This window comes from Phaethon aethereus (genome assembly GCF_964289735.1).
Source record: "Phaethon aethereus genome assembly, chromosome: 31".
NCBI classification, from domain to species: domain Eukaryota; kingdom Metazoa; phylum Chordata; class Aves; order Phaethontiformes; family Phaethontidae; genus Phaethon; species Phaethon aethereus.
Window position 1 is genome coordinate 1,171,849 of NC_138607.1, and position 25,445 is coordinate 1,197,293.

Sequence of the window (25,445 nt, forward strand, 5' to 3'; positions counted from 1 at the left end):
TATGCCAGCTTATACTGTGTTTGTCACTGGCCAAAGCACGTTGAAAAGCTGATATGTCGCCTTTGAAGGACAAAAAGGATGCCAAAAGTTAATCTAGACTGACATTTCTACTCAAAACACAAAAGACACAGCAGACTGGGGAAATAAAAGAAACTAGCATGTTAAGTGTCACTTTGACCTTTGTAGATAAAGGATTCAGAAGCATTTGGGGGAGGGAAAAAAAAATCAGGCTCCTCAAAGGTTGTAGCAAACTGAGCACCATTCCCTTCAGAAATAAATGTTCAATATTTAATTAGACAATAATTTGCCAAACAATGCTTAAAAGGCTACTCTTTTCCTTTTTGAAATATGAATCCCGTGCAAGTGACCCATCTACCACAAAAGAGGCGACACTTCTGCATCACAATTAATTCCTGACTGCTAAGCATCTCTCAGATACAACACTGATTTTGGCTTTGCAGTTAAAGAGTAGAATTAAGAGGAGGTTTTTTGGTTTGGGTTTTTTTTTTTTTTTGCAGTCTTCCCACACAGGAAAACTCGAGTGCTCTGGCAAGACAGATGGACAGACATTTGGCAAGATCTGCGGCCTTCAACAGAAAGGGAACAAGTCTCTATAATGATAAGAGCATCTGCTACAGAGGAGACAAAACCCAATACTGGCTCAGAAAGCAACTCAATCTTGGCCCCTGGAGAGCACCTCGTTTGTGAAATGCTCGTAATCCTCCAAAAAGGACTGACGTGGAGAGTGATGTACGTAAGAGTTGAGATTGCCAGGTAGCAAGTTTGTTTGCACCTTGCAAATACGACAAGACAACGACGATGGCGTCCGACGTCAACATCAAAAACCAGAGGGCAGGAAAAAAATACTAATTTCAAAAAAAAACTGAATAGCTGAAATGCAAAATTTACTCCAGAGCAGCCAAAAAGGACTGATAAAGTATTACTCTTAAATTTGACTTTATCTTGCAGGAGATAAAGGTTGTCTAATGAGACAAACCAACCACAAGAGCTTTGCTTACTACTAAAATTAAAAAGGATAAAGGGAGAGGGAAAGGATTTAAAAAAAAAAAAAAAAAAGGCAAAACAGAGCCTGCATTTTAGGTTTTGGTGGGTTTTGTTGTTTGGTTGGGGTTTTTTTTGTTGTTGGGGGGGGGTTTGTTCGCTTGTTTGTTTTTAAACTATTTCAAATTGGATTATAAAACTACATAATGTCTTCTTGCTGCTGGTATGCGTAATACGCACCGCAGGAGCTGTCAGAGAAGGCAGACTATTTACGAGGGCCAATTAACTCTGTTTTTGTAGCTTATCTTGATTTCTGCAGCAGAGAATGGCAGCCTCTTCATGATGAGGTAGCGTGCCTTTACGACCTGAGCAATAATAAACCAGTAAAAAGGCTTCCATTTCAGAACAGGGCTAAGAAATACCAACTGAAACGTGCTTGCTCTAACACAGAGATCTCGACCCTTAGCAGGAGCACGTGGTGGATTCGAGCAGTTAATTAATCACCCACCGTCTACAGTGGCTGTTTCTGCAGAGCTCTGGTGTAGCTAAAAGGAATTTATTTTTATTTTTCCGCCGGAGAAATTCCTTAAATGACAGTGCTTGGAGACAAAGTATTTTTAGAAATGAGAAATGCACTGCTGAGCATCTCCAGTGAATGTTTAATCTGTGCTCAGTGAGCCCGGCTGAACACAGTTTTTTTACAAGTGTTTGTATCCAAACACGGTTTGTTTGGTTTTTTTTTTTAATTCTTTTTTTTTAATTCTTTTTAATTCTTTTTTTTTCATTCTTTTTAAACACATCATATTTCTTCTCTTTATCTGCGGTCAAGCCTGTGACTAGGAAAAGAGGTGGACAGTGCCTCTTAACATCGCCAGGCTATATCATGCCCCACCTGTGTCTTCTAGACATTAGCTGTATATACACCTTCAAGCTGTTTAGGTTGTGCATAAATAAGTACACCTAAGTCATCTCCTTTAACACCTTATTCCAGTTAATCTGGAACAGATAGTCAACATCCCCCCAAAAATCCACAACATTAAAAAAATAATAATACACAAGGATTTCCAACATTAAGAACTTGGCTAAGCCAAGAGGAAAATGAGCTGGTGTTTCAGGGCAAGAGCAAACACTACTATAAATATTGAATAAGGGTCTCAACGCTCCCAGTCTCCCAAAAGACTCTACAGTATGTGAATTAATATTAAAAACGGAAGACTATTTGTCCGGCACACAAATACTACACAAGCACTGGAGAGCTCGATTTTCTCTCCAGCATCTGGCGAGCAAAAGGGAGTCCAGCTCCACAGGCATCATTATTTAGCACAACTCCCACACGCACGCAACTGGGATTCATTGGGAAACACTTTTTTGCCCCCATATCACACACAGCACGTACGTCGTACCTCTCAGCCGTTAGTACGCTGCTATACAGTTCTCATGGCGTTTGTAAATTCTCTCCCTTTTCCCATAAATATTTTATTTCCCCGACAAGGTCTCTTTTTATGTATGGGAAGGATCAACTGCGCCTGAACCATTCTTGGCAGGTGTTGGTTTTCATCTTCAAACCCTCACGCGTCACAGGACACCTCTCCACGCTGCTCTTGACATCATCACGTACCTGATGGCACCAGATCTCACCACCCACCGAATTAAGACAAGCAGGACCCTCTCCTCAGTCCCTCTGCCTTCTCCAGGGAGATGTTCAACCTCTCCTGACTGTCTTCTGCGTGGAGATGAGCGGGATCTCAGGCAGGAGAGACACGGACCTGCTGGAGCGGGGCCAGAGGAGGTCCCAGCAACACTCCGAGGGCTGGAACAGCTCTGCTGGGAGAGCTGGGGGGGCTCAGCCTGGGGTAGAGAAGGCTCCGGGGAGACCTTCCTGCAGCTGCCAGGGCTGAGAGGGGCTGAGGAGAAAGATGGGGACAGACTTTTCAGCAGGGCCTGCAGTGATGGCACAAGGGGTGATGGTTTTAAACTGAAAGAGGGGAGATTTAGACTAGATCTAAGGAAGAAATTTTTGACAACGAGGGTGGTGAAGCCCTGGCCCAGGTTGCCCAGAGAGGTGGTGGATGCCCCATCCCTGGGAACATCCCAGGTCAGGCTGGACGGGGCTCTGAGCACGCTGCTCTGGTGGAAGGTGTCCGGGCTCATTGCAGGGAGGTTGGACTATACAGCCTTGAAAGGTCCCTTCCCACCCAAACTATTCGATGATTCTATGATGATTCTATGATGCCAACGTTGAATTAAGATTTCTCCTTTCCCTGGAAGCAGGCTTCAAAGCAACAAGGCTTTGTACAGGTTTTTGGAGCACAAACTGCCATATTTACACTACCACTCTCTTAATCATAACGCTGGAAAGCATAAAAGCGAAAAACCCACACAACACAAACCCCTTCCCTGTGGAAATGTTTTAGCACTTCAGAGATTGGCTGTTAAAAGCATACTTCATCATAAGCTTCCTCCCCTAATTAAAATAGCTTCTGCAGGCTGAGGAATACAAGGGTATATGGTTGAACTCAACCGCAGATGTCTCTGGGATGTTTTGACCTTCCAGAAGCCTAGGATGGCTCTTGAAAGCTGAAAGGTTTCCAAACGTTGCTACTTAGAACATAAAGAATTTTTTTTTTTTCCCCCCCCGATACTGCCTTTAAACGCCAGGCCAGAGAAGCGCAGCGTCAGCGTTACCGGTAATTAAATGCCTTGCAAAGCACTACAAGGTGTTCCACTTTTTGAAAAGCATTATCGAAATCCAAGCTGCTCACTACTGTAAGATAACAATCCGGAAACTTCATCCCATTTTTACTATATTCATGTAGAATTTCGTTATGCTATTCCAGATAACTCTATTTTAGCGGCATTAGAAATTAAAGCACGTCCAACACTATACTTAACCTTGGTGACCTCAAAACTTTAAGCTTTTCCACACGTTTCTAACTAAATTTCCTAAATATTTTCAAGGGGTTTGGTTAACAAAAAAGCAACTGATAAATTAATCTTTAATGCTCTGTGGTCTTGGAGGCAATGTTCCTTTCCTAAAACCACTCCTAACCCTCTCTGCAGAGCAGAAAGGCAAAATGCATTAGAAGCCACGAACAAATGCACAATTGCCAGGGTTTAACTGGAAAAAGAACCAGGAACTGAAGCAACACACTCTCCCAAGGGGGCCGAAAAGTAGCAGAAAGTTAAAAAAGCCAAGTGCAGTGAATTGCAGGGCACTCATTTGGGAATAAGCCTAACGAACCCTTTGCTATCTTTTTCTCTCATTTAATTCATTTGTCCTCGATCCATCTTGCTATGAAATGAAAGTCCAAAGAACTACACAGTACGTCTGCAACAACTGCCAGTGTGAAACTTGTAGATCTATTTTATTCACTGATGGAATCTGTGACCTGCAGGTACCATATCGAACCAGAATCACTAAGTATGCATAAACTTTTCCTCTTTCATTAATGTCCTGTAGGATGCTCCAAATTCTGTAGGATTGCAGATTTTTAACAGGATGTTTCAGAGACAGTACTGAGAGAGTAATTTTTCTGGTGGTTTATTGAAACAGTCTATAAAATTAAGTCCATTCTGGTGAATTAATTATCCCAAACTGGAGTAAGCTATTGGTAATAAACTGAATTATTCATTATTCAATTCCTTTGCAATAGTTAGTGCATACACCCTCCCAGGTTTTGGTAAGTGTGCAGGAGAAGCATGCATATCATTTGCATACAAAGCCCCCAGAAATGACAGTAAAAACAGAAGGTGGGAACAAGTCACAATATCAACCCCACCTTGCAGGCACTGGACAGATAAACTTTTCCTGGTCGTTCAGCTGCGGGCTGTGTTAGTTGACCTCAACCTTCTTCTGTCCACCTCCAGCATCCTGGAGCATCTTTCCTGAAGAATTACAATATCCATATCCAAGATGAGGTACACAGGACTATATATAACACACCTTTACGTCGCTGCGGACAAAGTGTCCTTGCAACTATGCCCATTTGCTCACTGTTAAGTGGCGTTTCCCACGGAGACCTGCACACGCTGGACAAGACTTGCCCAACAAATCTGGCACAGAAGGGTTTGTAAAGTCATTTTCTGAATCACAAAACCTACTGATAACTCCCCAAAAACCTACAGTGCCAACCTAAACAACCCTGTGAGCACAGAAAACAAATATTAAACCACAAAATATCAAATCTAATTACTTGCTGGCAAACAAAGCAGGTGTGGATGACCTTAACACAATATTAGTCTAGAGGACTATTCATCCTGGCCACAGTGGCTACTGCCTTTTCTAATTGAAACACTTCATGTGTTCCAGTTGCTATTTGGGTCAATGCCCTGTGCTCCAAAAATCGTTTTCTTACTCTAAAAGAAGATTGTTTTCTTTCATATGAACTTAATTTTGAAACACCCATCTCTGGAAACTGAAGAGACGGCAGTTCAAAAACAATGGGAGCTCAGCCTTTTTTTGGGGGGGGGGGGGGGGTGCAAATTTTACTGTTATTTCAATTTGTGTGGATGACCAAATACAAGAACGCAGCTCTAATGCCTTAATGAAGTATAAAAGGGCCCCTATCCTGATGGAAAAGCGGGAGGCTTAAACTTTTCTTCCTTCAGAGTGACCTTCGAGTTGCGTGTCAAACCTGTACCACTCTGTGCTGCTTTTTGGGAGTCTCCTGCACTTTCATCAGCGGTTCATTTCAGTACAGAGTCCTCGAGGTAATGGATTCTCCATTCAGATTCATAATGTCGTGCCATGGACGTCCCAAAGTGGCCATCCATCCTGAAATTAAGAGGTTGTGTTCTCTTCCAGAATTGCACTTTATCAGAAGCATTAGGGGTGACAATATCGCAGCAGAGGCAGCAGCTGCAAGACTGAATACTGAATGGCAACCTAGAAAGGGCAGCCAATCTCAACATAATCTTCACAGAAGCTCCTCTTCTAAATGAGCCAAAAATTGCAAAGAGACTGGTTTTCTCCAGAAATTAAAAGTTGCAGAGGCTTCTGTTGCAGCAGCACAGGCTCAAACATCTAGACTAGATATAAGGAGGAATTTTTCACTCTGAGGGTGGGAAAACACTGGCCCAGGTTGCCCAGAGAGGTGGTAGAAGCCCCATCCTTGGGAATGTTCAAGGTCAGGTTGCACAGGGCTCTGAGCAACCTGATCTGGTTGAAGGTGTCCCAGGCAGTGTGCCCAGGTGGCCAAGAAGGCCAACAGCATCCTGGCCTGTATCAGCAATGGTGTGGCCAGCAGGAGCAGGGCAGGGATCGTGCCCCTGGACTTGGCACTGGTGAGGCCGCACCTCGAATCTTGTGTTCAGTGTTGGGCCCCTCACTACAAGAAGGACGTTGAGGTGCTGGAGCGTGTCCAGAGAAGGGCAACGGAGCTGGTGAGGGGTCTGGAGCACAAGTCTGATGGGGAGCGGCTGAGGGAACTGGGGTTGTTCAGTCTGCAGAAGAGGCGGCTGAGGGGAGCCCTCATCGCTCTCTACAACTACCTGAAAGGGGGTTGTGGCAACGAGGGTGTTGGTCTCTTCTCCCAAGTAACCAGCGGTAGGATGAGAGGAAATGGCCTCAAGTTGTGCCAGGGGAGGTTTAGATTGGATATTAGGAAAAATTTCTTCACCAAGAGAGTGGTCAAGCATTGGAACAGGCTGCCCAGGGAGGTGGTGGAGTCACCATCCCTGGAGGTGTTCAAAAACTGTGTAGACGTGGCACTTCAGGATATAGTTTAGTGGGCATGGTGGTGTTGGGTTGATGGTTGGACTTTATGACCTTTAAGGTCTTTTCCAACCTTAACGATTCTGTGATTCTGCTCCTTGCAGGGGGGTTGGACTAGATGGCCTTGAAAGGTCCCCTCCAACCCAAACTATTCTATTCAAGCTGCATAAAACAACATAAAGTACCCCAAGTGCACAAGGGGAAAGCTAAGGAAATAAAATTAATACAAGTCTACCACACCATGCACCCCAGTGCTCATAAACCACCTCCAAATGCCAGGCTATTAATAGGTCTCATTCCCATTAGCAGGAATTATTTATCTTGCCTGTACTAAAACACATTATATTGACTATATTTCAAACTAAGTAGTACATGTGCATTTCCCTCAAGGATCTATCAAATTGAGAACCTGAGAAACGTTGGAGTCCTTCTGGTCCGAAATTCACCATCCCACCCAGTATCATGCAGCAGCAGTATGTTCTGTTTGACAGCAAAACTGGACCAAAAATCCCCCCAATCCAGGAGTACTGGCCTAGTTAAAATGCTGCACCTATTTAGCAGAAATTAAATAATATTTGAGATTTCTGCAAAGCTGGTTTCTAATGAAGCAGTGGCCCTCGAGATGGGACTTGCCTCATTTAGCTGCAATTCTGTGCAAATGAGCCTGCCCCTTCTCCTTCCCCTTAAGTGACAAGCACTCAGCTCTGGTGAATGGCCATAGTCACAGCTGGACCTGAGAGTGTGAACGGTGACTCGGATTTTGGGGACTATTCACAGCGTGCAACAGCTTCCCTATTTCTTCTCCACCTTTCCAGTTCTTCTCCCTTCCCTCTCCCCTTGAAGTTATTAAAAAAAAAAAATAGAGCTCACTCCTCTGCTTTACTTATTTTCACATCATGTGTCTTGGTAGGGCAACATAAAAAAAAAAAAGCCTTAAGAGTTATAATCTGGGAAGTAAGTTACTAGTTGGATTAATAATTTGGTGCTTGCTGAGTGCTGCTTTTAAAATCAGTACTAAGACAGATCCCAAACAATGAGATTTTAGTGCTTGTTGCAGGCAACAAAACCGTCACCTTGCCACTAGCAGACAGAGCCATTTACCATATTACAAAACAGCAAGATTCACTTTTATTTATGGACCCTGGAAGTTGTTTTCCTATTCATCTTGTTTTGCATGTATCTCTGGGAATTTATTAAGCGATTTTATTAGTTTTGTGCTGCTAGAGAAGCTAAGAGATGTCCAGGAGACCACAGATGTGCCAGAAACATGACAAAAAAACTCTAGTACTTCATCATTATGGGACTGGGGTGGTGGAAATCTTCATTCTAAACATCTACAACCTGCTAATAAACCAAAAGCTGTGAGGTCGGCCAAAAGCAGGAATCAATCTCCAAGTATCATTCCAAACCCTCAGAGTCAGGTCCTGCAGGTCTTTCAGTGTTCAGCGAAGTACATGACTGCATTGGTCCTTTCTGTTTTCTTGGGAAGGAGATATCCAGACAACCAAAACAATCTGGAGATGGAAAGAGGAAGTTTCTCTCCTAAAAAAAACTGCTGACAGCCTCCTGCAACAGCTTAGCATTGAGGATTTTGTGCCCTTCCTCTCTTGCTTTGGTTTAGAGTTTTACCAGCAACGCGAGTTCACTGCCAAGGTTAATTAGTGTCAAGACGCCACTGCTGGGAATCATTACTATAGATGCATGAAGAGTCACAATTTTGACCTTCGTTTGGGCTATATTGCAGCTCCTCAACACTAAACGGCTGGTATATATTTATTTTTAATTGCAATATAACTTTGACATCTCACCATTAAGCGGACACAGAAAGGGTTATCGCGAGTCAACAGCTAGATGGCAACATAAGCCACAGGCACAGGGAAGTGAAGAAATGCGGAGGAATTTCAAAGCCTCTTAAAAAAACCCCAGTGTGTCTCAAAACTCCTGACAAATCTAAACGAGGTGAAGTTTCAGCTAAGGCCTTTTTGAAGTCTGATAGACAGTTCAATTGCCTTGCTAAGGAAGCCAATAACTGCAGTGGGTGGACTGAGTTGGGAACAGCAGTGGAATTTAAAGCCCAAGATTCAGAAGAACAAACAAGACCAGGACAATGGTCAAGGTCAGAAGAGGATGCCTTAAGCAGACCAGCTCCTCCACATCTGTGTTGGGCCACAAGACTAATGCAAGTTTTGGTCATGGCAAGGATGAAGGTGCTGGAGCATGACCACGCTGTAGCATCCCAATAGCTCATGAAGAGGGGAGGGTATTACACCCCAGCTGAGCTCACTGAAACTTCACCTTACTACCAGCAGTAGTTCAAAATTTAATATTTGTTCATCATTTTCAAACCTACAGAGCCCGTAATAAGTCACCTTGTCTTCACAGTTTGAACGATGCAGCTCATTAAGTCAGCAGGAAATGTGCAGCGTGCAGCATTTCCCAACCTGCTTGTGAACACGCTAAGCAAACACGAAAAATGCAAGTCACCTTCTAGAAAGCGACGGTTATCTCTAAGATCACATTCAGGGGGAAAGAGTTATCCTCTGACCAACAGAATGGAGTTTATCCTTAGGGCTCCCAAGACCACAGGCAAATCATCTGCACGTTCTCTGTGATACTTTTGAAAAGATAAGTTTAATTTTGGTGCCTGCTGCTAGTATTTAGTCTACGCTGTCCACTACTCATATCTGTTTAGGTGGGATTCACAAGACACAGGTTATAAACGCTGTCACGAGACTTGTAATGGCTCTGTAGGTCCGAAGGACCCGGATGCTAATTCTATTAGAGGGATTAAAACAAAGCAAGACGACTCACACAAAACAAATCCTTTGACTGCCAGCAAAAAGAGTGAAACGTGTCAGATGAAGAGTTTGTAAGAGCTTGAGCAAAATATACTAGGTTTGAGGTCCACAGCGAAACAAGATTACAGAGGAATTAAGTAGCACTAAATATGATTTCCTTTCCAAAAGTCATGCTCAAATCCAGAAATACTTTGCACTAATACATCATCCTTTGTGAGCACCATGAAAGATTTAAGACAATAGAAGTAATTCAAGTAAAACAAAAGAATTAGGGGGCTTTCAAACCAAAATAATTATTTCCTTCCAAAACTCTTCTCCGAGACACAGCAACCCAAGCACACAAACAGAAGTCAGATATCACAGGGAAAGTCTGAAATAGCATTAATGGTCAACGCCTAACCAAGCTACCCCTAAATGCTGCACGCACCCAAGACTTAACGCTCCTTTGGTGCGTGATCTTCAGACTTACAGCCCTTTGTCTGTTGAAGCGCTGCTAAAACATTCCTCAAAGCCACCTGATTTCACGTTCTTGACCGTCTCCTACTTTGGTAAGCAATAACTCCCCAAGCTTTAAAATGTAGAGGAAAATGTTTACCTGTCAAAGTAGATGATCCTGAGAAGCAAGGCTAAAGTTAGGGGAGAGCTAAAGAAAGAAGAGTCCAAACTTTCAATGTTAGGAAACCAAGTCTTTCACAGCTAACAGGTTTCTTAAGGATCTCTTGCCATCCCCGTTGCCCTCACACCCCAAGACAACATTTCCTGGATGTGACCTGTAGAAACGTGCACTAAGATTAATCAGAGATCTCAGACTATAGGACTGGTTAGGTGCTTGAGTCCTGCACGTGGCACAGGTATTTATTCCCTTTCCTTAGATGGAAAAACGCCCAGGTTAATCTTCTGTGCTGCAATAACCTTGTTTTATCTTCAGTACCAGTCACTTCTGTGCCTTTTGTGCATACGCAAGCGGAACCTCACAGCGCTATCGAAATAAGTAATAATAGCATAGCTTGTTAAGGGAGCAAGTTGTACCAAATTAGTCTGAAGGTTCATGTCTCAATGAGGAAAAATAAAGTAGCTGCAATTTTGAGCTCAAACAAGATCAGACCTTTTCATCACATCTTTAGACTCTCAAATTCAGCTCTCGGAAAACCAGGGGCTATTTCATCAAGTACTCTGTCTTAAGGGAAAAAAAAACTTTGTTTGAAGTTTTCATGGATGGAACAGTTTATCTTCTGAATTGTTTCTGGCAGAGAACCCATTTCTGGTGTTATGCCCAGTACAAACAGAACAATAGACAAACAAAATCCCAACAGGAATTTAAGGACCTGCATACTTAGACTTAATAAATAGCTGCATTGCTCCAGTAAATCTAGGTTATTGCTGTAGTTCTAATTGTACTGAATATCTCCTAACCATCATTTATCTTCTAACAGTACCCTTCACCAAAAAAATGCACATGGCATAATAATAATAAAAAGCACCCCTACCACCCCCCCCACCCCCCATAGTTAAGAGTCAGAGGAGATGACAGCTCAGGCCTAACCAACTAAGCTCAACTCTGCAAGCTACAGATGTTTACAAAGCCTGGGGAAGAGCATTCATCCAAAATGCAAAAGCAACTGCAACCACCACCTAACTGACTGCAGGTTTAGCAGAAACAAGACAAGAAGTCATCCGCTCTCGAGATCCGTGGTGGAACCCTAGTTCAAGGCTGACCTAGCTAAAAACATTAAGTCAATCAAGACACAGCTTGCTCAAGACTCCTCTCTTGCACGTGGACTACTGTAAGTTCAGATGAGTCGCTTGGAAGCGGGGAGCCTGCTACACGTGCAACACGGATTGCTATCAAGCCTTCAAAATGCAAAAGCCACACATTGTTTGGGAAAGATATCAGTGCAGCTTTGCTCCTTTCGGGTAGGGCTTTACTTGGAGCATAGAACTAAAGCCAGATCCAAACCTGCTGCACAACATCATGCAAGCCATATTTTTCTTGTACTGACAAAGAAATCATCCCTCTCTTGAGCAACGCTTACACGTCCTCAGTTCCAAGACTGTCACATTAAAAATCACACTGCCAAGGGCAAGATGAATTATCTAAATACTATAATGGATTAATGATCCTGGAAGCAGAGGGTAGCTCAAAGGCCAAAGCGGGACAGATAGACACACCCTCATCATTCTGCTTAGAGAACTGTCCAAGTCACACCTTTGACCAAGGCAGAGAAAATGTGTACTAAGCGGAGAGGTCACGATTTGCTATTCGTGGTGTATAATTACTGCAGCTGAAGAGGGCAAGGATATGAGCACGTGAAGAGGGCAAAGCAACAATCCTGGAGCGTGTGGAGGGTGCGACAGCAGAAGGATGCTCATTAAATGGGAAGAGGGAGGTTTGATGCTGTAGGGCAGTATATGCTGAGCGAGCACACCAAACCCACACCTGACCGCTTAGTATACAACCCACGCCAAGCAGGTGAGCCCACTACAGAAGCAACCACTGCCAGAAAGCGCTGGGGGGCTGTTCTATTTTTCTGTAGTGCAAAATGACCCCTCAGCTCACAGCCAGGTGCTAATTCAAGATTGAAAGTGCTGCGTTTCCACACGAAAAGCACTATCCAGGCTGCAATCCGATGACGTTACAGTGGAGAGGGCTCATTAAGAGCCCTTTAGCAAGTTCTCCTGCTCTCACATAAATGATTATATCACCTTGAGAAGTGTTAATGAAACCCTTGGAAGTAAAATTCTGTTTTTCCAGGCAAATAAAACAGTGCACCAGGTAAAGTTAAGTCCTTTCTCTTCATCATTTAAGGACATGCCAGTTTACCAATCTATCCGTAACAATGACGAATGAGAGCCATTTCAGTTCTTGACCATCACCCTCTGCCCTGCGGTACCCAAGGAAGCCTGCACTGGGGTGGCAAGGTAAAACCGAAGTCTCTTCCAAGCCCATGTACTTGTGACAAGTGCTACCTACTGGGGTTGAACGGGCTGTCTCAAAATGGAGACACTGCACAATTTTGGTAAACATCATAAATCTGGCAAGCTCACAAGCTCCCTCTGAATAAAGATGATGACAAACTGGTGCATCATCTGGCTGTCTCTCAATGCATCACTGTAGGCATCACGGTTTATCCTTGTTCTGCAGACCCCAAAAATCTCTGAAGCGGTTTAAAGCCAGCACATCCTAAGCAGAAAATGAATCAGAAAACAATTCAGGAGCCTGCCAAGTGTACTAGATGTGCACCAAGGCATGTCTGGGCTCTCTGCATATGTGTCAGCATCAGCAATCACACCATCCATCCATGTGAAATGAAGGAGAGGAGTTCTGGGGCACAGGAAGAGTCACTGCACTAGAGGAAAGAAAAACAACAACAACAAAAGCCCTATTAAGTAAATACGTCCATACGACATTCATTCTAGAGCCTGCTAGGAGGTATCGTTCCAGCTAGGACAACGTGGAAGATCCTCTCAGTCAGAATTCCCAGCAAACCCACTGAAGGCATCTCCAGCGATTCTGTCTCCATTCAGCCCCAAAACACTTGCTTTTCTCCTCTTACTTCACCACCTGTGTGGGTGAGTAATGTCCCATTATTGAATAATAATGCAGTTTCAAGCGTACAGAACAAATAAATACTCTTTTTTTCCTGGTTTATTTACTTTGCTTCCCCTAACCAAAGCTGGGGTTTAGGTTATCCAATATGTTAAATATTTTCTTTATAAACTTCACATTTTTACAACGTAGGAAATGTGGAATATGAATTAAATGCATGTCACAAAGCACAATCCAAAAGGAAAGAGAGACAAAAAGCTGCTGGGGAATGACTGCTCAGTTTGTGACTTACAGCAATGGCTTACTTTTCATTCTGAAAAAGGAAAGGGAAGCGCATGCCACACAGAGGTGCCATAATCCAAAACGCACTGCCTTTACAAGAACACAAGCTATTTAATCTGAATTACATTTCTACTAGATTATTTCAACTGCACTTAAACCTCCTGTGACCGCTTTTAATCACAATTTAAGTGGCTGCAAATCAGGATTAGCCAACTCCACTCATCTACAATGACTGAATGCATTTTAATTCTGAACAAAATCATCCACTTGGGGATTTATTTTGCTTTAACTCCCTCAAAGTTAAAGCCAATTAGTTAATGCCACAAAGCTGTTGGCTTAAAAAAAAAAAAATGACCAAGGAAAACATCTAACCTCTTTGGGAATCACTGTGATTTGCCTAGCTGTGAAAGCTGTTGTAAAGCAGGACAAGTTTCATCAAGAGAAGCTCTGCATACACCACTTGTGTCAAAGCTACAAATATATTCCAAATTCCTGGAAAAATTAACCCAGTTGAGACCTTTATTCCCATGTACCCCATTAAAATCCCAAACCTTTCCATTCTCATATGCCTGCATGCAAATTGACTTAATTCAGTCATTCCCAAACTACTGGAGAACTCTCTGAAAAATTGCATCGTGTTTTGATAAGCAACCGAGCGCACCTAGAGGGGGGGAAAAAAAAAAAAATGCATAAAAGAGTAAGAAAAGAGATGTCTAAAGTATTGCCATTTAGCCCGAAAGCAAGAAAGGCTAGGAGAGGTGACGTGCATGTGCTGTGGAGACCACACACGCCCCAACTCGGCCATCTGAGCACCCTGGCGTCGGACGGCTCTTCTGCCAAAGCTGCGCGCGGCGCTGAGCCGTCGTGCCGACAGGACAGCGGCCAGGAAAGCTGGCTCAGACGTTTCGAGAGAAGAGCTGCCCTCTTGCTCTGCACAGCTCAACAGAAGACCACGAAGGGGATGACGTCCCACGGTCTTGACCAGCTTCATGGAAAACCACCAGGTCCGTAAGTCCCCTACCAGCCTTGGGATGTTCTCATAGCCCGAGTTTCAGCTCCACCTTCCTCAGAGTTTTGGAAACGCATGACAGTCCTTATGCATCCTTTATTTCAAAACCTCTCCCAAGGCAAGGTTTTGCATCATCGGGATGCAAGTCATCCTCCGAGCCACCTCTTATTTGGCAACATCCTCTTCAGGGAGCTGACGAGTATTGCGCCGTGGCTAGCTGGATAAGCTGACACGGCTGACGGGTATCAGGCAACTATACAATTACCATTAACGACTTCAACTATTTCCTTTTGCTTTTCCAGGGAGCCCAAGACTCTACGCTTACCACAGTAATACCCGAAATACTCGCAGGAAGCACGTTTGGCTCTACCGCTGAAAGGCATCATGTTTTGTTCTCTCCCCTTCCACGAGGGGAAAGGAGCGCGCTTGCAAACAAAATCCAGCTTGTGCCAAGCTTCATTAGTCTCTGCAACTAATAACAGCCTCTGAGTCCCAGCTGGTGATTTATTCCACCACCACGTTAGAATCCATCCTGCTTCAAGGGTTAACGAACACCTTGCCAGATGAATCCCAGTGCTGAATTTTTGCAGCAACAGCCACAGAACATAGAAAACATATTGGAAAGAAAAAAAAGGGGGGCGGGGGGATAAAGGAAAAAAAAAAAAATAGGAAAAAAATTTTAATCCCTCAAGGTCCCTCAGACATTTCACTGAGAGATGCAGATGCAAACTAGAACCATCCAGTATAAACACATATTCTGCAAGCTTTTAATAATAATACAATAAACATGTAAAAAAACCCTGCTTTGACAGTCTCTTTTTTGGGAGGATTTGATAAATTGGTGTTTTATAGGCACAATTTTAAAGGTTCATTTTAACATGGTATTACATGGCAGTCACTGGTGAATCAGCTTTTGTAAAAACCTTTGCAAACAGCTGAAAAGAAAGAAAATGAGGTAGAGAAATAATGGCTATTACACACACAAGAAAGCAACTTTGAAAGGTGCATCATATATCAGGAAAGGCATTACCATCCTCTTGTTAAATTCAAATATGCTTTGAGATGCAGAAAAGTCTTTTATTCCAAAAGCACCCAGACAAAGGCAAGTAGCTCCTGCTGGAATGTGTGCCACAGAGCAAATGTAAATGCAAAAGCAGATCTGAAAGTCTAGGCACGATCTTATCTCTCAGAGTGTTTTAGGGGAGGATTATATTCCACTGACTAAAAAGTAATGGAGACTGTGACACTGAGATTTACCGTACTAGAGCAGAAGCTTCTTGATACCCCAGGGTTGCCGCGCCTGACAATTAGCTGCATTTCAACACCCAGAATCCTCCTGAACCGACCACATTCTCAAAGCGATGATCTTCCCCAGACTGTAGCTGGTAAGACTCGTACCGAGCCTCAAAAAAAAAAAAAAAAGGGTAAAATTGTGCTGCTTTTTCCAGCGGGTTAAGGGTTAAGACTTGTGCGTGGAAAGCTTCCTCTGTTGCATTCGTAGGGCTGCACAAGAACGCAGTACGGTCCCCATCAAATGTATCTGGTCCTAGTATTGCCTTGTCGCTTTAGTCTTTCCATATGCCCCTTGCATAATTGATAATCCCGATTTTCCACTAAGTGCCCGTAGCCCTTACTCGATCCCAGTCACTGCCTTCGCCAAACAATGCGGCATCTTCCATTTTTCCTGCTTTCAGGAGATCTTGCAGCAAGCCCGAAGAGCTGAAGTGGCTTTCCCACAGCTGCTGGAAACCCAAGGAAGCAACGAACCGTGCAGAGGCTTCCCCAAGCCTTGAGCCCACCAGATCAAGAGAAGGGAAGCCATCTCCAAGCCCACTGCTGGCACTCACGGGCGCCTGGTTCACTCCAAAGAGCTGTGAATGAACTCCTACACGAGCTTTAGCCCAAAGACGGTCAACCCCAGAGAGCAAATCTGATTTCTGCGTAATTAATAGACTCTGTAACCCATCGCTCACCGCGCCTGTGGGCCGTCTAAATCCCGTAGATGCGGGACTACCCCCAGGCATCTCTCCAACACCGTGGCGTGAAATGCTGGAGGCTGAAAATATTTTTGATAAACACTCTGGCCTCTTCTCCAGGTGCTGACGCGTCTGGGCTGAGTAGGGCTATGACCTACCTGGAGTTTGGACTTATTTCTCACCGAGTCACAAGATGGGGGAGAAAGGTGCATCGGCAGCTCGCAACCTGCCAGTCCAGATAAACCTCGCCCGTTCATCCTCTGTGCCTCCGCTACCAGACACGGATGCTTTTCAAAGCATTCCTGCAAAACAGCAGAAAGCCCTGCTATCCTCAGGTCTGCTGTGTAGGATTGTCACCCGGTGCTTCCCAGGGGAGGGGTATTTTCCATCTGAAAATACTGCGCTATCAAGTGTATTCCCTCTGGAGATGTCCTTGCAGACCCCAGGGACAGAGGAAATTTCCTCCTAAACACGCATTAAACCGTCCATCTGGTAAGAACAAAGCAGCCACAAGACCCACAGCTCTCATCAGGACAACGTATGTTCACATAAAATAAATTCTTTTCCCAGCTACCTTCTGTGTAACCGTAGGAAAAGCCACTTTAGCTATCCACATCTCCATCTGCCCTTCTCCACACCACCCACTCAAGTTATTTGCATATTTATTGCATATTCATATAGCACACCTCGGTGGGATGCTCCATGTGCCACCAACATACGTGTCTTTTTGGTCTCCCAAGTCTACGCGCCCTTCTGTGCAACACCAGACCCACCCCCCCACACACCACCACCACGCAAAAAAAAGCCACGACAAAGAAGAAATACCACCAGGCTTCCTCCCGAGTGCCAAATATTTACCGTATCTAGCTGTAAACTGACCACGTCTGCCGATGCCCGTTATTTCCTCCCGTGGTATGCTGTCAGGCCGTACAATCGGTTAGCTGGATATTTAATTGAGTCTCTGACCGCGCGGTCCAAGAGCCCCTTACCTTTCAATATCTAATTTTGCCGAGAAAACCAAACGTTACGATGTTTCGTTTGCTACAGCCTTTTTCATAGACAGCAGAATAAATGGGCAAAATCATTTAAAGACCACGCTCTGCTTCCATTGAATGGTACGGAGGCAAGAACCTTCACCTGCAAATTTAGCATCATCCTCTTTGTTTAACCTCGGGGCAGCAGTAGACATCAATTCCCATACGCCTTCAAACACTCCCAGTCTAGCATCACCACTGGTTTGGCCTGTACAGGTGCCCCAGGACATCCGTGACCCATGCCAAGCAGCAAAGCAGGGATGCTCCAAGGTCTCCAGATGAGTGAATGAAGCTTTGAAGATCCACTTTGACCTTCTGCAGGTGACATTATGTTCTTCTAGCACCACGGCGAGTGTAGAAGCCACTCGGGTCCCAAACAAGGTTGCAAGATCTTATATATCCACCTGCAAGATGTCACATAGTCACTGCTCGGGGACCACTGGGCCAATCTTCCCTCTCCTCCGACCATCAACTTGGAAAGAACAGGCCAAAGAATTCCCATTTGGCTAGCACGTGCTTGAGCCAGACGCCTTCCACAGAACGCAAGGACATCCGAGCGGCATTAATTCCTTGCAAACTGGGGTAGGGAGGTCTGAGGGGGAACAGGATCTCCTGCAAGACCAACTATTATCAGGAGTGGGGCATGCTTCTTCATCAGCACAGCTCCAGCATCGCCGGTGGAGCACAGGGTTAGAGAAGTCCAAACGGTCTCTGAGCAAGCTGGGAAACATCTACTTCAGGCACAGAGCTGCTCACGCTGTAATTCACCCAAGTGCAGCTGCATTAGCACAGCTCTGCACCCAAGGTTAATTATTTCTGGCTCCACCAGGGCTGATTCACCTCCAGTGGCATGCTGACACAGCTGAACTCGGCCTCAGAAATAATTCTGAGGTCTCTGCAGCACGCCGTATTGCCCAGCAGAACCATACCTGGAGTGGCTTTACTGGTATTAGGGAGCGCGTGACCCGTTAAAGCCAACCTTAGCTTATTCCTCCTTAAAAGAAAGGATACGTGGCCGGACACAGGCAGCTTCCAGGCTCCTCCAGGGAAGGAGGCAGCCTACCCTCTGGTCGCCAGAGCTCCAAAGTTAAGCAGTTCAAGTAGGACACCTGCAGATATAGCTAAAAAAACCAACCTACCCAAAATAAATTAAAAAACCTACAAAAAGCCCACCCCCAAAACACCCCCAAACACACACAAAAAACCCCGCCAGAAAACCAACCCAAAAACCACCATACACACAGCCATATCCTCATAAAGAAGAAAAAAAATACAAAAAAGAGAAAAAAGGGACACCTCCCTCCCCCAAAAATCCCCACAAAAAAACCAAACAACCCCCGCCAAACCCAGCAAATCAGAAGCATGATGACGACTGTAGTTTTCGCTCTTCACAGATGGGGCTGATCTACATTTTAAAGCAAAAAAAACTGCAAACAGATCAAACCACTGATTCTTGTAGATATTCCCAACAGGCTCTTTTCTTCCACGCCCCATATCCAGCTCCCATCCTTGTCTAAATAAAACACCAATTCTGAACGCTTCTCTCCAACCTGGAGACCACTCGTCATCATCTCTAGCTCATTTTTAGGGATTTTTATCTTGCTGCAAGATAATAACTAAGGCGGCTTGCTAAGCAATATGCAACATACTGGCAGAGAAAGGTACCACTTCAGTGGTGTGTGTGTATATATATAAAGTAACACATATAATACGTGGCATAAAAGCAGATTTAATTTCTAATTAAGTGAAGGAGGAGGAAATAAGACCCCGAAATGCCATTTGAACAATTCACAGTACCTCCGTTTTCTGCATCCTCCACTTTTCCGCCCAGCTCAGCCCAAGTACTTGTCTGAAATTTGTAAGTTTGCCAAAGAACTCCCCGTCAGTGCTCGTAGCTCTGCTAATTACTAAGGTGTGGGTGCTAAATTGGAAGTTCAGGGGAAGAAATTATGAAATTAGCCAACAGGAATGCGTTTGGAAACTGCAGGCAGCCCAACGCTATGATAAAAATATTCCTAGAAGAGGCATTTCACTTCAGAGAAAAGCGAGCAAAGGAGCTAAGCATCAATCTTTGGTTACGTTAATGCAGGAAAAGCACCCAGTTTCATTTGGTTTTCCCATCCTGGCTCCTTTAATAGCGCTACTGATTTCCACTGCTTGGGTATGATTCGTCAGGGCGTTGGGGAACCCCCACTTTTTCTCTGGTGGAACATAATTTGCAATTCAGATCTTAGTTATGGTGACTCAAGGAAGAACGTTTCAATTTTAAAAAGAGCAAAATTGGAGGAAAGAAACAAATTTAAGGCTTCAAAATGAGAATGAATTAAACCTCCACAAGAGCCACAAGCTGCAGGTTGAGGAGACCCTTCAGGTACCTTGAAATAGGAATGGTGTCATGAAGAACCAAAGCCTTGCCAAGCCTTTTCTTTGTAATTTTCCTTTTTTTTTTTTCCTTCTCCTTAATTTTTGGGCAACACATCCAGTCTAGCAACTCTCTGACCTAGAGAGAGATCCAGAAAGAAAAAAAAAAAAAAAAAAAGGGCAAAATTCAACAAATCACCTGCTGCTGCTGACAACAGTTATCCTAAAATATAACTAAAGAAAAATATTTCAGTGGTAAAAATCAACCTAAAGACAAACACTTGGACCTGTGGTGTTATAACCTGAGCATTTGATGAAGCATTAAAACAAACAAACAGAAAACCCCAAAAACCCACAAGTATTTTGAAACAGCTGAACAGCTCCAAATATTTATGCATGGTAGGACAGCGCTGCTGTGCCGCGTTCCGCTCATGGCCATCCGTAAGCAAGAAAACAGGGAGTTTGGGAAGGTTTAATTCAAAAAGGTAAAGCAAGTAGAAGCCAAAAGGTAAAGAAGCTGCAAGAAAAGGCACCAGCTTTCGCAGCGTTGCACAGCGGTCAGGGACAAAGGTCCCCCTCATACACATCCCAGCCAGCAACGGGTCAAGGTCACGGGCAGACAACATCCCAAGACCACGGTCAAACGACGTCCTTCAACGCAAGAGCAGAAGCAGCCGCGACCTCCTCTTTCTTTGCGTTAATTCTCTGAATAAAGCCAATTCATTCTGGCACCAGAATCCCGGCACAAAAATGCTGTGCTGTTACTCATTCTCATGCAAATATCCCTTGGAAATACAAAACCAGGGGGAACCCATGTACATACACATCCAGCCCTCGGGCAACCCGCTATTCAAGGGAATTCAAAGGATTAAGGAGCTGTGTTTCAGAAGGAAGCACTGGCCCTACAAAAAAAAAGTCTTACCATTTAGACGCTCATTGGTGCTCTGGCAGTTCAGCCTGATAACAAAATATCTACAAACTCAACCTCTATATCCATCTACTCAAATTTCACCTTAAATCGGGATAATTTAGCCACACCTTTGATGAAAAAAAAAAAACAAACCAAAAAAAACCAAAAAGCACAACACAAAACCAATCATATGAAACTAAGAACAGACACTTTTTGGGCTTAATGGAATACAGAAAGGCAGCACTAAGCAGGCACAAATACAGACAACGCTGATGACCTGGTTTAGCGTTGCTTGTGCGCATTGCACTTCATGACAGAAAAATAGGAACAGAAGAAAAATGTGCCGTCACGGCAAAATCTGTAATAATCTCAAAGTGCCACACGATAACGCTATTCTAGGGTTTCTTTTTGTTGCTGATGGCATAAATAATACTGGAGAATTCAGCGAAAGGGATCTCTCTCAGGTGAATTTAAGAGTCTAATTTCAGACACAAAAATGGCTTCTAATTACAGTGAGAGGAGGAAGAGCTGTGAAAAAAAGAAGAAAGCTAACCAAGCTGGCTTCTTTTGTAAGTGCCAAGAGGCTCCTTTCGCATCCGAAGGCTGCCACGCGCCTGGTCAGTTTGAAAGGACGAGTCCAAACAACACGTCTGACTTATCCTCCATACATTTAAAACATATTTCATGGGAGAGGGGGAGTGAGCTATGCTCTTCCGTGTTACCTACTGATTTCATACAGTAGATATCGAAGACTGAACGCATTTGTAACCCACTTTTCACGAAGAATGCATGAATCTTGGTGTTTCACATGGACATCAACCCTCAAGCAAGCTCCTATTAACATCCCCACAAATTCTTTTTTTAAAATACAGCTTCCTCTTAAAGCCCAGCTCTGGTTTAATGAATCATTAGAAGCTACTAAAATAGTCAACCTCTGCTAGATGGAACAGCCTTCCTCAAGGCAGCATGACCCCCAATCCCTTTGATGGGTAGTGTGGAGCTCTGCATACCACTGTTCATCCTACCCAGCTCATTTTTCAGTTTAAAGAAAAAAAAGAAAAAAAAGCAGAAATTGCATCGCTCCGAGAACTCTTGTCTAATAGAAAAAGTGTCCCTGACAAGCCATCGCGGGAAACAAGAACCACTCAAAGTGCCCTTGCTGTTTCAAACGTGTTCAGCATGAAGGGAACCCACGTTCTCTTCGCGCCGAAGAAGGGGTTTGCACGTATTTTAGCCTCGGCAGCAGCTGAGCAGGACAGACGGCAGCTCCAAGCAAGGCTATTTCCAAATTCGTGAGAACGTCACCCGGGGAACCCATGCCAGGAACTGTGCTTCATTCCAGCTGGAAACAAAGAGCAATTCCTCACCTCAAGTCTCTTGTGGTGGTGAAGTGGAGGGAGTAGAAAGAAACAGGTTCAATTCCAGCAGCAAGCCTAAACAGATCAGTGTTTTAAAACCAGGAAAAAAAGGCAATATGTGGTTGTTCAACCCCACTGTTCTTCACAGGGAAGAAATGCCTGCGACGGAGGGAGCTTGCTGCCCTTTCGCCAATGAACTTCACAACTCGCAAAAGATGCTCAGCTGCTTTGCAACCGTCACAGACAGTTGGTGGCCTTTCCTTGCAGGGTCTTCTGCAGCAGAAGAACCTTCATTACTTTCAAGGCTCACAGAAGATGATCGGTTGGTGACAAACACCATTTTCTCAACCCTTTTTCAGGTTTAACCAATATACAGGACAGGGCTTATGCTGCTAACAAGTATAGTTTCAGGTATGCCTACACACGGTATTTTGCAGACAGATTAGGGATCACGATCCCCGTGTTACACATCTAAAGGACGTGAACCAGCTTCCCAGCAGGAACCACCAGCTGTGGTTGAGGTAGTCCTAGCCCCAGCCAGTGCCATGCTTGGGGACGCTGCTTGTCACACCAGGTCAAGTTTATGGTCATGTAGTTACATGACCTCCTGTCCAGACTTGGCTTGCAACCATCAGAGACAGGCAAATGCACTGCAAAAGCAGTGTTTCCCATCATTATTTATTACACAGAAATATAAAAGCCTAGCACAGAACACACCAAGAAAACACTACTGTTAAAACCAGAAACCCACAGAATAATTTAGATTGGAGTGGAACCTCCAAAGGTCATCTAGTCAACCCCCAAATCATGCTTCTCTCTGGCTTTGGTCGTGACCTGAAGTGATAGGCTAAGCCCAAACTGTTTTCAAAGACAATAAAATGAGAAAGAAGCTCTTTCTGAACTTAAAGGTCACCTGGCAAAATAATCTAAGTAAGCTAGCAACACAAATAGAGAGACTTAGCACGAACATGGAAAGTCAACTTCCAATATGAAAGCCAGGCTACACCTTCCAGCTCTATCTTGCATATATATCTCTCTCTCTATAGTCAAAGCAGAAGTTACATAACGGTTTTACTGGGGTATACAGATGTTTTCCAGGCACTATGAACAGAAAGACACCAATTCCCACAGAAAAACTCCTCCTCAGTGCATTTTGAGACATGCATCTCTGCACCAACATGCGTTTTGTTTGCTGTTTGTCCACCATGGTGAGCAGATTTGCCTGTGCTCGAAATAAAGCTGCTGACTTTGCTAAACCAGACCCCGGAAGATATTTTCCGATCAATACACATTATTTTCATCACAGCCAGGGCTCCCAGCAGTCATCCCACAAAACAGACAGGCAAATACATCTCCAAAATACAAAGCATACCCGTCTAAGAGCTGATTCCACCTCACGTTTGGATATAAAAAAAACCCACCACAAAACATGAGCAACGTGGGCACAAGCTATTAACTCTTAGTACAGCAATTTAAAAGCTTTTTTTTTTTTTTAATAAGCTGCCTGTCTGTCTCCCTCCCACCTCCTATCACTTCCACTCCTCCCCGCAACTCCAGAACTTCCCAACTCATGACGTTCAAAGGCAAGCGGAGGTCAACTCTACCCGCACCGTTTAAAGACCAGCGCAGCAAGAAACACCAAACTCGTGATGCGCGCAAGTACCGCAACCTGCTCGGAAATTGCTGAGATTGAGTACTAAGGAGAGTCAAAATCACGTACGGTTGTTTTGATAGACTTAAAGATGAAAATCATACAAAGGTACCATAAAATGGTTCTTTTAGATACCATACAAGGAGTATTCTTGCAAGCGCCTTAGACAATAGCAAGCTGATAACATTGGGCAAGACTGAAGTTTTACAAAAACATCCCACATTTATATTACAAAGCCTGGTTAAAACTCCTTGGGGGTCACAGAGCATCCATAAGAATATTAATAATTCAGCTCCGAATAAGAGAGGTGAAAGCACGGACAGCAGTGAAAGGAGGAGACACTCGGTCTTTGCAGGACAGCCCTCTGCATGTGACAGGGCTCCGCAGAGGTTCGGTGATCCTTGAAATTTATCTGGAAGTGTGATTGTTACCGATTAGAAAAAGAATTACGCGCATATTTCAAAGACACTCTGCTTCATGGTGAACTCCTGTCACTTTGGGGCTAAGTGTTGCCAGTTCTCCCAGACTAATTGCTCTTCTAGAAAAGGACACAGAGCTTAGCACTGGATCGGAGAAGTGGAGATTCTCTTTAGTAGGAAAAAAAAAAAAAAAAAATATCAGTGCAGCTTCTCTTTTGAGATTACAAAAAAAATTTCCTTTGTCCAGTATTTCCTACTGCAATAAAATTCCCTTTATTCAACCCACAGAAATGTTTTCCCTATTACCTTAGTGAAAAATCTTTCCTGCAGGCGACAATGACTTTTTTTTCCCCATTTTCTAAAATCACAGAATCACTAAAATAAACTCAATGAGAAACATCTGCCGTGAAGTCATGCTCTCTGCCCTAGATAACCTATGACCAGGCTGGCAACCACACTTGGTGGGAAAAAAAAAACAACTTACACACAACTAAAAAAAAAACCCAATTTTGGACTGGTGAGTGGCCTATCTGTGTGAACCCCAAGGAGATGTGTTTATCTCGCAGTGATCTGCCAGAAGCCTGATTTTTATTCCCTCTGAGGGACAACCAACTCATGAACAGGAGCAACTGGTGGGAGTTCAGTTGAAACCAAGTGGAGCTCAAGCAGAAAATAAAATACTACTTGGCCCACACCAATGAAGTTGACCTTCATTTCAACCACAACCATCATTACTTAAAACTCTCCTGTCATGGGGAGCAGGGATCAGCTGAGGCATGCACACATGCTCTCTTATCTGCAGATGCAATAAGAAACATTTATCTTTCGGCCATCCAGCTCCTACATCATCCGAAGACTCTGATGGAACAAGGAGCCTGCCTGGAAAGCCACCTTCATCATCCTCATCTGAGTGTTCAGTGTCTCCTTGCAGTGTCCCAACTTGGAGTGCACAAGAAAGGGGGAGGGAGGGAATTTAAAAAAAAAAAAAAAAAAGGGACACTAAATGACTGTATATAGATTTAATTCAAGCAAATTGTCTATTTTTTTTTTTATAAAAGGGGGAGTAACCTGATCAGCCTGATTATGCTCCTGGGCCAAGAAACTGTCACCGAGCCCTTTCATTGACAGTCTGTAGGAAAACCCACTCCAAACACCCACCACCAGAACTGGTGAGTAGCACTGGCTGAAAAACATGGGAAAAAACTTGAAGTTTCTCTGCCTGTTTTTTGAATCTTTTAATGAAAAAGAGACTTTTGCAAGAAGGAAAAAAACACACCCAGAAGTCAGGACAGGGAAATTTACTGAAAATTCCATTTTGGAAAAACAACAACCCAACAGAAGTCTGCAATTTCTCCCCTTCTCCCATACCAGGAGCTTCAGCTATA